At 41.8% G+C, this 15,394-nt stretch overlaps 1 long non-coding RNA gene across 1 annotated transcript; it reads left to right on the forward strand.

The window, feature by feature from the left end:
* Positions 1-12: 12 nt before the first annotated feature.
* On the forward strand, positions 13-5,995 carry LOC105484168 (uncharacterized). Its single transcript, XR_988799.2, has 4 exons — positions 13-137; positions 733-822; positions 3,324-3,508; positions 4,374-5,995. It is a non-coding gene; the product is annotated as an uncharacterized lncRNA (long non-coding RNA).
* Positions 5,996-15,394: the final 9,399 nt, after the last annotated feature.

Raw genomic sequence — 15,394 nt, forward strand, 5'->3', positions numbered from 1 at the left:
CCAACAGAAATGCTCAACAGAAATCCTCGTCCAGTCCACTGCCTCTCCTCCCCTCAGACTCTTACGGAGGGGTGCCATTGGCTGCACCCTCTGCCTGTCTCCAGGGTCTCCATGAATCACCAGTCTCAGAAAAGCAGGTGCAGGAGAATCTGCAGCCCAAGTCTACAGCAGTTTAGATGGCAGCTTTTCATGGGGGTCAGGAGACTGCTCTGAAGATTGGGCCAAGGCCCTGGGGATACCCATGGCCCAATCTATCTTTTTCCTTCAGTCCGCTCCAGGGTTCAGATTTCCAACCGTCTAAACTCGGCATAGATCATTAGCAGATTCAACAAAGGAGCATGGGAACCTTTGCTATCCCTTTCAAACCTCCAACCCCTCTCTCCCACACTCCCCTTCATCTCCTACTTTAAACAGAAAAAAAATAGACGTTGTTAGCCAGGAAACACCTTCGTTTTCCTTCCAAATCCACAAACCTATTTTCATCTGTGTTTATCTTCCCTCTTGTCACAAGGCAGAAGGGCAGCGACTCTTCGCATGGGGGGAGGCCAGTCTTCCCGTGTGAGTTCCCGATCCCATCCCCAGGCCATCTCAGGGACCCTGCCCCACGAGTTAGCCCCTCTGCTCCCTGAATCCTGTTACTGACTCTCCAACGGGACCTTGCCTTCTGCATCCTAACAGTGTCTCCCTTCTAACCGCCCCTCCCCACCACAACACACTCTGTCCTCTTCACAGTCAAGCCCTTTGAAGAGCAGATACCTGCCCACACGTGCTACCTCCACCTCTCCACTTTGGAGTCACCTTGCACTCCTACTATTTGATGAGGTCAGAATTTTCATTTCAATTAGGAGAATGATGTGCATGCTTTAATCAAGCAATGAGAATAATTCACTATTTGTTTGTCTTGGCTGAAATCTCATTGCTTCATATTTAGTTAGAGTAATTCTATTGGACTAGGTTCATGGTATATTTATTTTTATTTTCTGATACTTTTAATTTTATGGTTTGATACTATAGATCATATTATAATCTACCATAAATTCTTTAGAGCTAAAATTTCTACGAAGACAAACACCTGGCTCAATTTGTGTTTAACTCAAAAAGCAATTTCAAGGAAATGATTATGTAAAGTATGGTAAAAAAAAAAATTGTGAAAAAATGGTATGTACTTATTTAGCTCTAAATTCTCAGTGACCAGCATAGAGTAGATCTCAATAAGTGTTTGTTGAATGTGTGACTGAATGCTATAAAGCCAAGAGGTAAAGCTGCAAAATGCTATGTACTTGATAACCACAACATTGCTTATCTATGTATGCTCACCACCAGAAGCTAGAAATGAAAAAAAGGAAAATAAGTGAAGCATTGGGATGAGGGAGCTGTAGGTGGATTCTTTCCTTTTAATTTAATAGTATTACAGTGAATACAAACTGGAGGGGGCTCTACACTAGAGCTCTCTATAATACAATTCTACACTCTTCATGCTTAATTTGGCAGAAGATGTGGTTTTGGTTATCTATTGCTGCAAATCAAGCCATTTCAAAACCTTGTGACTTAGAACAGCAATGATTATTATGACCCAATGATTCTCTGGGTCTGGGTAGGACCTGGTTGGCCTGCTCTGTCCCACGTGGCGTCAGGCTGGTTGTCTCATGAAATCATGGTGGAGGACAGCTGGGCTGAGCTGGAAGGCCATTCACACAGCAAGTGTTCAGCTTCCCACATGGCCTCCCTCACCGCATGTGCTGCCTCTTCATTCAGTCTTTTACCTTGAGCTTGTTCATCGCATGGCACCTGGCTCCCCTGGAGAGCACAAACACTATCATGACATTGCCTTGGAAGCCTACACAACATCACTTCTGCCATCTCAGACTCAGGGGAAGAGAAAGAGATGCCACCCCTTGATGGGAGGAAAGACAAGGTCTCCTTGCAAAAATCCTGCAAGGTGGGAGACAGAGGTATTGACATCTTTGGAAACAGTCTGCTGCTGGATGCCTTAATGATGTTTCATTCCTGAAGTTACAGAGAAGCCTATTTCAATGCACTCCTACTTAGCAGACAGCGTAGTGACTATACTGTAAGGGTAGAGTTTCCTATAAACCTGAATGTTCATTTTAAATATCTCAATTGAAATAAACTAAAAAATGAAAAGCAGTGTCTGGAGCAGGTGTGAGGGTTACCTGAGGCTGTCCAGAGGCAATGAGCCTGACTAAGGCAGGAGCCTTTACCTGACCTGCCCACCATGGGTTCCTGAATCTTGATCACAGTCACCGGCAGACACCCCACTGATCCATTTCTCTCTCTCTACAGTACTACCTGGAGGTTTTATTTTTTTCACTTGGAATATCATAAGCAATATTTTTAGTGTGGCCATTTTTATTGTGGTAAAATACACATAGCATACAATTTACCGTCTTACCCGTTTTTAAGTTTACAGATCTATGACATTCACCACCATATGCCTCTAGAACATTTTCACCTTCCCAAACTGAAACTCTCTACCTATTAAACATGAACTCCCCATTCTCTCTTCCCCACAGCCTTTGGCAAACATTGTTTACCTCTCTATCTCCATGAATTTGACGACTCTAGGAAGCTCACGTAAGAGGAATCATACAGTGTTTTTCCTTTACTGCCTGGCTTAATTCACTTAGCATAATATCCTCAAGATTCCTCTATGTTGCAGTGTGTGCCAGAATTTCTTTCCTTTCTAAGACTAAATAATATTCATGTATATCCATAGCACACTATGTTTATCCATTCATCCATCAGTGAGCTGTTGAGTTGTTTCCATCTTTTAGCTATTGTAAATAAGGCTCTTGTGAACATACATTCACAAATATTAAAAATGATTTTAAAATGATAATTCATTCAACCAACATTTATTGAACATCTGCCATGTGTCAGGTGCTGTGCTGGGTGCTGGGGATACAACAATCAGTAAGACTGCAGACACAGCTGCCCTGCCTCCCAGATCTTAGTGTCTAATGTGGGAGACTACAGGCAACTTCAGTATAGTGGAATAACTGTCAGCAGAGGAGGAAGAGGCACCTGTGAGCACATGGGCTAGATCCCACCCAACCTCCAAAAAGAGGTTTTCCAAATTGTGTGGCTTGTAACCTGAGCTCCGGAAAGTGAGTCTGGTGTAAGAGTGTGGGAGCAGACCGGAGCAGGCAGAGCAGCATGGGCAGAGACCCAGAGCCATCTGGGTCAGAGGATAAAAAAAGGTAGAGTTGGCAGGCACTCAGGCAGAGGGACATGCAGGAGCTAGAGCAGACAATGTTGGCCCTGTGAACCTGTTATCAAATTTGGATTTGTCTTAAAAATAGGAAGTCACTGAAACCCTTCAAGTAGGAAAGTGACAGGATCTAGTCTACATTTTACACAATCGGCCTGTCTGTAGTGTGAGAGTGGATTGGACTGGACAAAGATGAGAGATCAAACAGGAAGCTACTCTTCAAATCCAAGCCATCAAAGATGGAGGTCTGAACTAAACAGATAGCCGTGAAGGCAGGTAAGGCACATCTGGCGGCTGATTGAAAGTAGGAAGAGAGGGAGAAGGTGGCATCAAGAAAAGAAAACCACAGATAGTTATTAAACAGTGAATTCAAGTATAACTAGAGGTGCAGCAAAACATGGATACTGCCAAGTAGGGGTTCTGGTGTTGACGTTCAGTCCTTCTCCAGAGATCAGGGGATTTACCTTTGTCTTAGTCTCTTCAGATTTTCCTTCGTCAGCTTGATTGCTGCAACCTTCTTGACCTCATTATGACCCACATCAAAAGTGCTACCATCTTCAGAGCATGATCTATGTTCTGCCATCCTCAAAATACTGTTATGTATTTTGTTTTTTGTTTGTTTTTTTGAGATGGAGTTTTGCTCTTATTGCCCAGGCTGGAGTGCAATGATGCGATCTCAGCTCACTGCAACCTCCTCCTCCTGGGTTCAAGTGATTTTCTTACCTCTGCCTCCTGAGTAACTGGGATTACAGGCATGCACAACCATGCCTGGCTAATTTTTGTATTTTTAGTAGAGACAAAGTTTCACCATATTGGTCAGGCTGGTCTCAAACTCCTGACCTCATGTGATCACCCACCTCAGCCTTCCAAAGTGCTGGGATTATAGGTATGAGCCACTGCACTGGGCCTATTATGTATTTCAAATTCATATGTTGAAGCCCTAACCTCTAATATGACTATTTGAGATGGGGTCTATAAGGAGGTAATAAAGGTTAAATGAGGTCAGAAGTATTGGCCCTTAATCTGATAAGGCCTCTTAATCTATTGGCCCTTAATCTGATAAGGCCTCTTAATCTATTGGCCCTTAATCTGATAAGGCCTCTTAATCTATTGGGCCTTAATCTGATGTCTTTACAAACAGGGGAAGAGGCATCAGAGATCTCTTTTTCTACCTGTGCACAGAGAAGAGGCCATGAGAACACACAGCAAGAAGGCAACCATCTGCAAGCCAGGAAGAGAGCCTTCACCAGAATCCAACCCTTACAGGACCTTGATTCTGGACCTCCAGCCTTCAGAACTGTTGTTTAAGCCACTAGTCTGTGATATTTTGTTCTGGCAGCCCGAACAACCTAATACACAGTCTTAAGAGGTAGATATCATCCCCATTTGTATTTGAAGAAACTGAGGCTCAGAGGGTTTGACAGGTAGCAAGCCACTCTAAGCACGTCTTGGATGTAGTGCTATACCCTGTAATGCACCATCCAATGAGACCAGGACCCAACTGGGCCTTCACTTGACCAAAGGATGATATATAGACCTATCATTGATATGTTAGTGTGAGCAACAAATGCCAGAACCAAATGATACCAGTTGCAAACAGTAGATCATAGCCAGGAGAGACCATTTCATGTCATGACATCACTGTCTTGTTTGAGTGAATGCTGCAGCTACCATTGTGGGACATTGTTAGGGACCGTGTCCTGGCATGTGGGAAACTACAACTATTGCCCCAGTCAAGGAACTTAATTCATCCTCCTCAATGTGCAGGATTGGCTGCGTCTCTGGACACAGTCTGGACTTTCTACCATTGTACCATCTATAAGAGGCAGTGGGGCAAATAAAAGATAGAAATTAAAGAGAAGGCCAAAGTATCACTTGACATTAGCATAAAATAAGTCAAATCAATAAAATGGCAACTCATTTAAAAATAGGCAAGTTACCTGAATCTATACTTTATTCCTTTGAGACAAGCACTTTATAAAATATTACATTGCTCAGTTATCAAAATGGCTATATGAACCTGGTATTGTTGTCATCCCATTTTTCCAGAGAAAACTGAAGTAGAGGGAAATAAGTCCCTGAGTGCATGTGGCCAACAAGAGAACCAGGATCTAGAAATGAAAGACACAGAAGTGCAGAGCTCATGCTTCTAACCTTTAAGGACTATGAAGTAGCAGAGAGGGATTGGGATGAGGTAGTCACAGGAGTGGCTGAAGGAAGATAAAAGACGGAAAAATTTCTCCTCTAAAGGAGTAGAACAGCGTTGCTTAGATCTTAGCCCTGACTACACTTCTCTCATAACTCTGCACTCAACCTTCCTGCTTAGTTTCACCTCTTATCTTGCCCTCAGACTGGTCCGTTACCAACTGAGTTGACAAATTCATGTCCACTCAGAACCTCAGATGTGACCTAGTTTGCAAACAAGGTCTTTGTAGATGTAACCAAACTAAGGGAAGTTTATAGTGGATTAGAGTGGGCCCTCCCAAATCCAATGTTTGCTGTTCTTAAGAAAACACACATACACACACACACACACACACGGCACACACACACGGAAAAATGTGTCATGTAAAAGTGGAGGCAGAGATTGGAGTGATGTATCTACAAGGTAAGGGACACTAAGGGTTGCCAAGAACCACCAGGATCCAGGAGACAGCTATGGAACAGAATCTCCCTCAAAGCCTCCAGTAGAAACTAATCCTGCTAACATCTGGAGTTTGTACTTCCAGCCTTCACAGCTGTGAGAAAATAAATTTCTGTTGTATTAAGCCAGCCAACTGAGGTGTGTTATTACAGGAGCTCTAGAAAACCAACCCACTGATTTCAAGCGCTCCTTGAAAGTATGGCATTTTCACAATATTGATTCTTCCTATCATGAGCATGAAAATTTTTTTATTTGTTTGTGTCCTCTCTGATTTCTTTGAGCAGTTGTTTGTAGTTCTCCTTGAAGAGGTCCTTCACATCCCTTGTTAGCTGTATTTTATTCTCTTTGTAGCAATTGTGAATGGGAGTTAGTTCATGATTTGGCTCTCTATTTGCCTGTTACTGGTGTATAGGAATGCTAGTGGTTTTTGCACACTGATTTTGTATCCTGAGACTTTGCTAAAGTTGCTTATCAGCTCAAGAAGCTTTTGGGCTGAGAAGATTGGGTTTTCTATACATAAGGTCATGTCATCTGCAAACAAAGATAATTTGATTTCCTCCCTTCCTATTTGAATACCCTTTCTTTCTTTCGCCTGATTGCCCTGGCCAGAACTTCAATACTATGTTGAATAGGAGTGGTGAGAGAAGGGATCCTTGTGTTGTGCTGGTTTTCAAGGGGAATGCTTCCAGCTTTTGCCCATTCTGTGTAATATTAACTGTTGGTCTGTCATATATGGCTCTTATTACTTTGAGGTATGTTCTTTCAATACCTAGTTTGAGAGTTTTTAACATGAAGCGATGTTGAACTTTATCAAAGGTCTTTTCTTCATCTATTGAAGAAAGATGTGGTTTTGTCTTTAGTTCTGTTTTATGTGATGAATCACACTTACTGATTTGGGTATGTTGAACCAACCATGGGGAGAAAACCAAGCTGATCATGGTGGATATGCCTTTTGATGTGCTGCTGGATTCAGTTTGCCGGTATTTATTGAGGATTTTTGCATTGATATTCATCAGGGATATTGGCCTGAAGTTTTATTTGTTGAACTCTGCCAGGGTTTGGTATCAGGATGATGCTGTCCTCATAAAATGAGTTAGGGATGAATCCCTCCTTTTCATTGTTTTGGACTAGTTTCAGTAGAAATGCTACCAGCTCTTCTTTGTACCTGCGGCAGAATTCGGCTATAAATTTATCTGGTCCTGTGCTTTTTGTGGTTGGTAGGCTATTTTTTACTGCCTCAATTTCAGAACTTGTTATTGGTCTATGTAGGGATTCAATTTCTTCCTGGTTCAGTCTTGCCAGGGTGTATGTGTCCAGGAATTTATTCATTTTTCTAGATTTTCTAGTTTATGTGCATAGAAGTGTTTATAGTATTCTCTGATGGTTGTTTGTATTTCTGTGGGGTCAGTGGTGATATCCCCCTTATCATTTCTGATTGTATTTCTTTGATTCTTCTTTCTTTTCTTCTTTATTAGTCTGACAAGCAGTGCTTCTATTTTATTTATTTATTTATTTTAAAAAAACAGCTCCTAGATTTGCTGATTTTCTTGAAGGATTTTTTTGTGTCTTCATCTCCTTCAGTTCTGCTCTGACCTTTGGTTATTTCTTGTCTTCTGCTAGCCTTGGGGTTTGTTTGCTCTTGGTTCTCTAATTCTTTCAGTTATAATGTTAGTATGCTAACTTGGGATATTTCTAGCTTTTTGATGTGGACATTTAGTGTTATAAATTTCTCAACATTGCCCCAGCTGTGTCCCAGAAATACTGGTATGCTATCTCTTTGCTCTCATTAGTTTCAAAGAACTTCTTGATTTCTGTCTTAATTTCATGGTTTACCCAGGAGTCATTCATGAACAGGATGTTTAATTTTCATGTAGTTATGTGGTTTTGATTGAATTTCTTTTTCTTGATTGTGCCATGTCTGAGAGACTGTTTGTTATGATTTTAGTTCTTTTGCATTTGCTGAGGAGTGTTTTACTTTCGATTATATGATCAATTTTAGAGTAAGTACCATGTGGTACTGAGAAGAACGTATATTCTGTCATTTTTGGGTAGAGAGTTCTGTAGATATATATCATGTCCACTTGATCCAGAGCTGATTTCAGGTCCTGAATATCATTGTTAATTTTTCTGTCTTGATGATCTAATTTTGTAAGTGGGGTATTAATGCCTCCTACTATTGTTGTGTGGGAGTCTAACCCCTTTGTAGATCTCTAAGAACTTGCTTTATGAATCTGGGTGTTCCTGTATTGGGTATGTATATATTTAGGATAGTTTGCTCTTCTTGTTGAATTGAACCATTTACCATTATGTAATGTCCTTCTTTGTCTTTTTTGATCTTTGTTGGTTTAAAGTCTGTTTTGTCAGAAAATAAGATTTTGACCTCTGCTTTTTTCTCTTTTCCATTTGTTTGATAAATTTTCCTTCACCTTTTTATTTTGAGCCTATGTGTGTCTTTGAATGTGAGATGGGTCTCTTGAGAACAGCATACCGATCAGTCTTGGCTCTATCCAGCTTGCCATTCTATGTCTTTTATTTGGGGGCATTTGGCCCATTTACATTTAAGGTTACTATTGGTATGTGTGAATTTGGTCCTGTCATCATGATGCTAGCTGGTTATTTTGCAGACTTGTTTATGTGGTTGCTTCATAGTGTCACTGGTCTGTGTAATTCAGTGTGTTTCTTTAGTGACTGGTACTGGTTTTTCCTTTCTATATTTAGTGCTTCCTTCAGGAGCTCTTGCAAGGCAGGCCTGGTGGTGACAAATTCCTTCAGCATTTTCTTGTCTGAAAAGCATCTTATTTCTCCTTCACTTATGAAGCTTAGTTTGGTCAGATACAACATTCTGGGTTAGAAATTCTTTTACTTAAGAATGTTGAGTATTGGCTCCCACTTTCTTCTGGCTTGTAGGGTTTCTGCTGAAAGGTCTGTTGTTAGTCTGATGGGCTTCCCTTTGTAGGTGACCTGGCCCTTCTCTCTGGCTGCCCTGAACATTTTTTCTTTCATTTTCATCTTGGAGAATCTGATGATTATGTGTTTTGGGGTTGATTTTCATGGAGTATCTTGCTGGGGTTCTCTGGATTCCCTGAATTTGAATGTTGGCCTGTCTTGCTAGTTGGGTAAGTTCTCTTGGATGACATCCTGAAGTATGTTTTCCAACTTGGTTCCATTTCCCACCCCCCACCTCTTTCATGTACCCTAATCAGTCACAGGTTGGGTCTTTTAACATAATACTGTAGTTCTTGGAGATTTTGTTAATTTCTTTTTATTCTTTTTTCTCTATCTTGTCTGCCTGGCTTATTTCAGATAGATAGTTTTCAAGCTCTGATATTCTTTCCTCTGCTTTGTCTATTCTGCTATTGATATTTGTGGTTACATTTGAAGTTCTCCTGTTGTGTTTTGTCAGCTCCATCAGGTCAGTTATATTCCTGTCTAAACTGGCTATTCTGGTTATCAGATCCAGTATTGTTTTATCATGATTCTTAGCTTCTTTGCATTGGGTTACAACATGCAACGTGCTTCTTTAGCTCATTGAAGTTCATTATTACTCACCTTCTGAAGCCTACTTCTGTCAATTCAGCCATCTCAGCCTCAGACCAACTCTGTGCTCTTGCTGGAGAGGTGTTGCAGTTATTTGGAGGAGAACTAGCACTCTGCCTCTTTCAGTGAGTTTTCAGCGTTTTTGTGTTAATTCTTTCTCATCTTTGCGGGCTTATCTACCTTTGATCTTTCAGGTTGCTGACCTTTGAATAGGGTTTTTGTAGAGTCTTTTTGTTGATATTGTAGTCGTTGTTGTTTTCCCTTTGTTGTTTTTCTTTTAACAGGAAGGTCACTCTTCCTTAGGGCTGCCGTGGTTTTCTGAGGGTTTGCTCCAGACCTTTCTTATACTTGGAGGTATGACCAGTGAAGGCTGCAAAATAGCAAAAGTGTCAACCTGTACCTTCTTATGAAAGCTCTGTCCCAGTGGGTATGACATGCTGCTGGCCCAAATGCTCTTGTATAAGATGTCCAGAGACCCCTATTGAGAGGTCTAACCCAGTCAGGAGGAATGGGATCAGGGACCTGCTTAAAGAAGCGGTCTGGCTGCTTTTTGGTAGAGCAGGTGTGCTGCATTTGGGTCAGGGGGCACTTCTCCTCATCTTGATCACCTAGACTCTCCAGAGCTGGAGGGGTGGAATGGCTGAGTTGACCAAACCACAGAGATGGTGGCTGCCCCTCCCCATAGGAACTTGGTCCCATCTTAGGGAGTCTCTGGCCTGTTGCCACTGGCTGGCTGGAATTCCAAGCCAGCGGGTTTTAACTTGTGAGGTTCCCTGGAAGTAGGGCCTGCAGAATGACACTGCTTGGCTCCCTGGATTCAGCCCCCTTCCTAGGGGAATGTATGGACAGATCTCCCACCTTGCCAGGATTCCTGGGGCTGGAGTACGTAAAACTCCTGGGTCTCTGTGTGTGCTTGTGCAGCTGCTTTGCTGAGACTCCACACAACTCTGTGTATCAGACCCAAGGACCTGGTGATGTGGTCTCACGAGGTGATCTCCCAATCCACAGGTTGCAAAGATCCGTGGGAGAAGCATGGTTTCCTGGGTGGGGTTGCACAATCACTCACTACTTTCCTTGGCTTGGGTTGGAGGTTCCTTTGGCTTTGTGCCGCTGCTGGGTGGGCCGTTGCCCCACCCTGCTTTTCTTCATTTCCTGTGGTTTGAGTTGTTTGCCTAGTCAGTCCCAATGTGGGAACTTGGATATTTCAGTTGAAGGTGCTGAATTCACTCGCCACTTTCATTCCTCTCCGTGAGAGCTGTGGACTGCAGCTACTTCTAATAGGCTATCTTGGCTCCTCCTCACCGGGTGTAAGAGTTTGATAACAGCACGAGCAACATAGTGAGACCCCATCTGTACAAAAAATAAAAAATTAGCTGGATGTAGTGGTGTGTCTGTAGTCCTGGCTACTCAGGGGGCTGAGGTGGGAGTATTTCTTGAGCCCAGATGTTCAAAGCTGCACTGAGCCATGATCGTGACATTGCACTCCAGACTGAGCAACAAAGTGAGACCCTATCTCCAAAAGAAATAATAAAAACAAGAAAAGGCACTTCTTTCTTTCTGGGGCTTTGACACCGGAGCTTTGAGGAAGCTACTGATCATTTGGTTCAGCCAGGAAGTAGGGGCAAACTAGGTGCTAGTATCCATGTCAACCTTTTTTCAGGATGGCATTGACCAAACATGGGATAGGCTCTAGAGAATCATTCTTCACACCTTCAGGAGCTAAAACCAGAAGAGGGTCAACTCAGACTACAGAACCCTAAAGACTAACTATCCAACCCCATTCTGTAACACCCCACATATCAGGTCATTATTGTAGAATTCCATTGAGAATAATTTTTGACACTACAAAAGTAATACTTGTTTCATTGTATGAAATATTTAAAATACAAGTTTTTTTTTTTTTTTTAAAGGAAGAAAAATCTTTCACTCCCAGAGATAACACTGATATTTTGATACCTATCCTGGTAGTATATATTTTTTAAATACCTAATATAGGCAGAATTTATTTTTACAAAAATAAGATTAACAATTTTTTTCTTCCTGTAAAATATTTCTCTATACAGTATAATCACCAATCACAGGATTCTATCAGTTTTTTATTTTTATTTTTTTAAGAAACAGGGTCTCATTTTGTCACCCAGGCTGGAGTGCAGTAGTGGGATCATAGCTCATGGTAGCTTTAAATTCCTGGGCTCAAGTGATCCTCCCACCTCAGTGTCTAGAGTTGCTGGAGTTCCAGGCCTGCACCACTGTTACCAACCACTGTTTCTTAGGCTCGTATGCAATAAAAATTGACATGAGGCTCAGAAAGTTTCCCAGACAAGGCTTTATTAACACTTATGCTCAAGCACAAGGGAGACAGCATAGGAGCAAGAGTTCTCTGGCTGGCTTTCTGAGGACAGGTCTTTGTGGTGTTTTAGGAAGGGCGACATGAATAAACATGAGGTATATGAGCATCATTACATTTGCAGGGCAGAGTGCAGGGTGCATAGATGCAGTGGGAAGTCACGTTAGTATGTACATTGCAAGATCAAATAATGGCAGAAAAGCCCCTCCTGGGGTGAGGATTTTATTATAATGAGGCAAGAGGTTAAGATCTATAATTTTCCTGGACTTACATACATGAGGGCAATAGGGTTAATTCCCTTCAGTAAGATTTATGGTGCAATGCTTCTTATTTCAGTTTTCTCACATAGTTTGTAAGGTCTTGTGATCAGCAGGTATGGTGCCAATGGGGTAGTGCCAGGTCTGGTGGTTAGTCAGTATGTATGGAAAGATACTGTAGTAGGAGTGGAGCTGAGTCCCATCCCTGCTGTCTCACCATCATGCTTGGCTAATTTTTTAATCTATATGTTTTGTAGAGATAGTGACTTGCTACATTGGCCAGGCTGGTCTCTGTAAACCAAATAAAACTCTAAGCTCTCCAACCAATTGAATGGACTCCCCTCTTGGCCATTGGGATCCCTAAGAAATCTGAGAAACCAGTTCAGGCCATGATAGGAAGTGGGTGTTGGTCATGACTCGTTATACCCTCCTCTCTTTTATGTTTAGTCACAACTGACTTGAATTAACATTAAAACAGAGATAATAAGACTGACAAAATAGACTCTATGTAGCAGTAAGATACCCAGCTCCAACATGACTCTGGTATAGAATCACACGACAGATAGCAGACCCTGAAAAAAATAAAATATTTTACCCCCAAATATACTTTCTTTGGCATATTTTGAAATGGCCCTGCAAAGCCATCTCTTGTGGAGGAAATTTCATTCTTCATAAAATCTCCTTCCTTTACTAGTTCTTTTCCAGACAGTCTGATACCATTTAAGGTTGACAAGAGACAACATCTATTCTCTCTGAAGCCTGTTAATTAGAGGCTTCATCTAAATAACTAGAACCTTGGCTTCCATAACTCTTTTTATCTTAACTCAAACATTTCTTTCTGTTGCCTTCAAGTCTTTAGGCAAAGCTTAACTCTTTCAACCAATTGCCAATCAGGAAATCTTGGAATCTGCCTTTGACCTAGAAAACCACCCTCCCCGCCCATTCATGATGTCCCACCTTTCTGGGCTGAAGCAATGTATACCTGACATGTGTTGATTTATGTCTTTGCATATAACTTCTGTCTCCCTTTTATGCATACATTTGATGTATAAAACCAAGCTGTAACCCAACCACTTTGGGCACATGTTCTCAGGACCTCCTGAGGCTGTGTCACGGGCCATGGTCACTCATGTTTGGCACAGAATAAACCTCTTTAAATATTTTGCAGAGTTTGGATTTTTTCATCAACATATTAAACTCCTGGCCTCAAGTGATCCTTCCACCTTGGCCTTTGAAGTTGCTGTGATTACAGCTGTGAGCCACTATGCCTAGCCAATTCTGTCATACTTTTTTTGATGAACCCCCATTAGTGAATAATTAAATTGCTTACAGTTTTTCTCTGTCATAAATAATAATCATGAATTCCTCCAGCAACTATTTATTGAGTACTTACTATCACTAGGCACTGTGCTAGGTTCTGGGATATGGGGTGTACTAGAAAGACAGACTCTCCACCCTCAAGAAGTGAATATTTTGCTGCAGGAAAGACAAACAAGTAAATACTAATTACGTACAAAGAAGAAAACTGAACTGACTACTGAGAGAGAGTAACCGGGAAGTCTCCTTCAGACAGGCTGGCCAGGGAATGCCTCTCTGAGAAGGTGACATTCCAGCTAAGATCCAAAGGGCAAGAGCTAGCCTGAGAGCCAGCCTTGTGTAGGGTAAGAGCAGAAGCCATTCCCATAGGAAAGGGGTCTCTTCATGTTGGAGAAAGAACCAGTATGGCTGTAGCTTCCAGGGACATAGAAAGTGATGTAGGCTAAAGGTGCAGAGGTCCTCAGAGGCCTTGGGGGTGAGTATATGGGACCAGATTTAGACCCTAAGAGCAAGAGGAAGCTATTAAAGCATTTAAAGCAAGGGGTGGCATGGTCCAATGTACATGTTTTAAAGAGAGTCTGGTTGCTAAGTGGAGCATCAGGTAGAGAAGAGGAAGAGGGTATTGGGAAGTCATTAAAATGGTCCCATTAGGGAAGGGTGAGGGTTTAGATCAGGATGGGAGCAGAAGGGATGGAGACAGGAGATTCCTTAGCATGGAAAATATATAGATAACAGGAAGAATCAGGGCTCAACAAAAATCTTTTCACTGTGGGCCTTCAAGCCCATCAAAGTCTCTAGCATAATGCTGACTTTATTTACATTTAGAACAGATAACAAGAACTGGACTTAAGCTCTAACAGAAAAGATGTAAGACATTTGAAAAAGCATTTCTTGGTCATAAGGTTTCTTGGGCACTAGATATGCGTGTAAGTGTTCCTAGAATTTCCTTCCTGAGGAAAGACTTCCTGCTATCTGGGTGATTTAGACAGTCTTTATTAGAGGTTGGGTGGGATGAGGAAAGGAAGATGAACTCTTTGGTAGACTGAGGAATCTAGGATATTCAGCAGGGACCTCAGTTTCAAAAACAAGGAGGGAAGTGTTCAGAGGTACGGAATGGCAGGGTCAGTATTGAAGCCAGGGTTAGAGCCCAAAGGGGACAGATACCACTGCCCAGTTATTAGTGTTCTAGAGGGGGCATGGCCACACTCAGGGAAACAGCTAACAAATTTGGTTTTCCCTGACCACAGCTATAAGGACATTCCCTACCTGCCACCCTCAATCGCATCCGTCACCCTCACCCAGAAGCTTCACTCAATGCAACACAAATGTGTTCTAGGACATCCATGTGCTGGCCAAACCTCAGTGCTTTATGGGCATTTTTATTCAATACTCAGAACAACATGCAAGATCAGCACTATTTTCCTCATACGCAGATGCAGAAACTGAGGCATAGAGGTTAAAGTGACATACCCAAGTTCCTAAGACTCCTACTTATAGAGCTAATATTTGAGGATGGTCTGGCTGATGCTGGAGCCCACACTATTTCATTACACTGCTGACACTGAGGAAAGAAAGAACCTTTAAACATCATTTAGTTCCACTTGATTTTCTAGATAAAGAGCTGTGAAGGAACCATAAAAATAATGAGTTGTTCATTTCTTGTTGTCTGCTAGGCATTTCCTCTGAGGTATCATTCACCATGAACTCAAAAGCACCATATCCAAAATATTATCTCTGATCAGGCACTGGGATACTTTAATGGGGTTCAAACCAGAGTCAAACACCCTGAGGACAAATATTTACAACACTAAAATGGCAACAATAGCAAACCTGTAATGTTCAAGTCATGATAGTCAAATACACACATACATTCTTCAATACAAAATGACTTAGAAGCATGATCTGTAAAAGCAAACATTCTTTTTCATTTGTCTGCATCAAAGAAAGGAAATTATGGCATGGAGAATAGTGAAGAACAAATAATTCAATGGTCATTTCCATTTGCTACTAAAATGAACAGCCCCACACTTGATCACAGGCACCCTTCACCCCACTCCCCC

Source organism: Macaca nemestrina, chromosome 10, assembly GCF_043159975.1.
Source record: "Macaca nemestrina isolate mMacNem1 chromosome 10, mMacNem.hap1, whole genome shotgun sequence".
Lineage (NCBI taxonomy): Eukaryota > Metazoa > Chordata > Mammalia > Primates > Cercopithecidae > Macaca > Macaca nemestrina.